Source organism: Quercus suber, unplaced genomic scaffold (genome assembly GCF_002906115.3).
Source record: "Quercus suber isolate HL8 unplaced genomic scaffold, Cork oak 2.0 scaffold_377, whole genome shotgun sequence".
Classification (NCBI taxonomy): domain Eukaryota; kingdom Viridiplantae; phylum Streptophyta; class Magnoliopsida; order Fagales; family Fagaceae; genus Quercus; species Quercus suber.
Genome location: NW_027069829.1, coordinates 248273 through 251856, shown reverse-complemented (window position 1 = coordinate 251856; position 3584 = coordinate 248273).

The following is a 3584-nucleotide window of genomic DNA, read 5'->3' as shown; positions in this document are numbered from 1 at the left end:
CCGATCCAACCCGGATAACTTGTGACCCAACTCGTTAAAAAATGCGCAACTTTTTTTTTTTAAACTACGTCCTGATAGGCTGATACTAAGTGCATAAAGCAGAAAGCTCCAGGACGGCAGAGCCAAACCAATAGGCATAAGGCAGTAGCCAATAGTCAATAGTCAATAAATTATTAAATTACAAGAAGACAAAACATTAGCTTTTCCTTCTTACATGCAATTTGCCTATTTGATTTTGAGGTATTTAGTATTCACGAATCCAATAAAGCTTCAGGCTTCAGCTTTGCCTCCACAAGACCACAGAGACTTGACATGAAAATAAGACAAGACTTAGACAACATAACCATTAAAAAAAAAAAAAAAAAATTCTAATTCAATTGAATTGTGAATTAGAATTGACTAGCTTAGCCTGCTGGAGTCCAAAGCCAAAATTGTGATTCACAAAACCACATGACACATCCATGGACCACAAGGGTCAAGGGCCAAAGCGGTAAAGCACTAAAGCTTCCTCTGCCCTTCTTTTCTTTTCTTTTCACACTTTCACACTTTTTCAGTTTGCAAATATGAATTTTTGCAGTGCTGAATTTGCTACCAATATTGAGTAGATTGAGATTGAAATGTAATTCTTATAAAATATTTACTTATTCTTCTATACTTAATATGTTATGTTTATTTTTAAATCTTTTTTTGTTTAGTTTATCTTTCTAAGTAATTTAACTTTACTATTATTTTAAATGCAACAGGAACATTTGCACTTAAGAAGACTAATAACTTGCTACTTTGCGAGCTTACTTGTTTTGTTTGTTTTAAGATCTATCTCTTTTTGAAGTTGTAAACTTGTAATTATATGCATTTTGACAGTGAACTATTAACATTGAAGACTTATTCCATCATGAATTTATAGCTATAAATAATTTTTGTCATACTCAAAAGTCAAAACTATTAGAATTGGAAGGATATTAATTAGTGACATTAAGTGTAATTCATTTGCTTAACTGATTTTATTCATTCTCTCTAAATAGGTTGTCATTGATTTGTTTTTGTAATTGAATTTTTTTTTTTGAAAAATACAGGTCAACCCGACCCGACCTGCAACCTGATTGACCGGTTTAAAAATGACCCATTTTGACCTGTAACCCGTTTGACCCACTAACCCAATTGACCCAACCTGAACCCAACCCGACCCGCCCGTTTTGCCACGTCTACTTAAAACCCTAAACTTAACTTCACTTTAGGATTATAAAAAAAATAAAAAAAAAAGACTAACGTAAAAAATAAATAAATAAAAACGTAAGTGTTTGTTTTTAGACACCTTAAAACACAACCAGATTAACCTAGTTAATTAAACAAGTGATTACTTAGTCAAATTATCAGATTTAGGTTAACATAAATATATCATATTAATGTAAAGTGCGAAAAATAAAGAACACAAAGATATGATAACCCAGGAAAACTAAACCGGTAAAAAACCTGAGGAGGATTTAACCTAGCTGTCCTCAAGGTACATTGAATCAAGTAGGAAACTTACTACCACGACGACGTGACAACTCCGAGTCTACAGATACTTCTTTCTTGGATTCCCAGCAAGTACAAGCACTCTCGCTTGTGTATCTTTAACCTCTTGAATCTGCAAATAAATGATCACCAAGTTCGTTACATAATCTTGAATCTTGATAGCCTTAAGTATGTGTGAAGGCAAACACCTCTAAATCTCACAAAAGATTCACACACACAGCATAAAGAGCAACAACCTTAGAGAACTTTTGGGTGCAAAATCCTAAATACCAAAGAGGCACAAGAGGCACTCTGATCTCTCTAAAAAACTTATAAAAATGTTTTAGGGATTCCTTTATATATAGGAGTGTTTTACTTGAACCCTAATACGTTTAGAAGAGTTTGGGCTGAATTAGAATTCTGCAGAAAAATAAATCTGCATGTGGTTCGATCGATCGAGTCTAATTTTTGATCGATTGAGCCTTGCAAATTTAGTCTAATAAACTCTGCAATCACTCGATTCCAATTTTATAAATAAACATACTTTGAGCAAACCTAAACCTAGACTCTATGTTTTGATCATGGTTTGCCAACATAATACAAATAGAAGTTCTAATATATTAGTTCCTAAAGTCTTAGAACCTAACAATCTCCCCATTTGGCAATCCGTGCCAAAACACACCGCAAATATGAAATGCTCAAAGTTACAAATAGCCCAAATACAATTCAACCTAACTACTATCTATCAGTTGCAAGTGTAGACAGCAACACGACTGAATTAACTTGTATATTCCTAAAATACTCAACAAACACATAAATGCATGTGTGGAACATATAAGTAAACCAAAATAAACAAACTAAAGCAAATAACAAATATGCAAACTAACTCTCCCCCTAAGTTAGATACATAAAAAAAAAATTGTTTTCTCCCTCTTTTAAAAACAATTTCAACTCTCCATAAACAAAACAAACAGGATTCCCACATTTCATCAAAGCAAACATGATTCCCACATTTCATCAAAACAAACATGATTCTCACATTTCATCTAAATCTCCCCCTTTTTGTCACGTATTGACAAAGACAACTCATTATTACCCAAATTAAAAAACATACGCAACAAAAGTCAAGAGAAAATAGAAAATTAAGGAAACACAAAACAATTCAACTCTATAGAAAATAAATACAACTCCCCCTATGAAGAGCAACAACTCCCCCTATGAACAATGAAGGTTAAAAAAAAAAAACTAGCTTCTCACCCTATAAAAATAGGAAAAACAAAATAAGTTTTAGGAAAAACAGTTTTGGGGAAAATTTAGGAGATGAGGAAAAATAAAAAGACACACACCAAACAAAAATTAAGTTAAGGATATACATAAAAAATATTCTCTCTTTCAATAAATGCAAACTTGACACTATGTGACCCATAAATAGTTGCACGAGTAGAGAAAATTTGTGCACATTGATTATCCATCATATCTCTTAAGAAAAATATTTTACGCAGTTCACACATAAAAATAGCATATACTAAAAAGTACATAACTTAAAAATTAATCAATCAATTGTTAAATCAAGTTGAGTACCTAATTTAGCAAAGTGTATGCATGTTATGTGCGAAAACAATGATAGATATGATTGCAAAACTGCAAGACAGATACAAAAAAAATAAAAAAAATAAATAAAAATAATGCAATGCATGTGAATCCTAAATACAAATGATGCATGAAAAAAAAGATTGGTCAAAAACTTAGAAACTGAAAAATTTTCAGTTTCGATCGGTCGAGCATCGTTGAATACCAATCGAGCCAAGCAGATTCAAACAAAAAATTTTTATTGCAATTTCGATCAGTTGAGAGTCAAATTTGATCGATCGATCAAAAATCTGGAAAAAAGAGATTTTTGAAAAACAATGCAATTTTATGTAGAAACTCCTCAAAGCATAGTATTTCATGAATGAAATGCATGAGTATGAGATTAAAATTTTTTCAAAAGCACTTGAATTCAACCCAGATATTCCAAAAAAAAAAAAATTCAACCAATTTGTCTTCAAAACTCAAACATTAAACACATTTTGCATCAAAATCAAGAAACA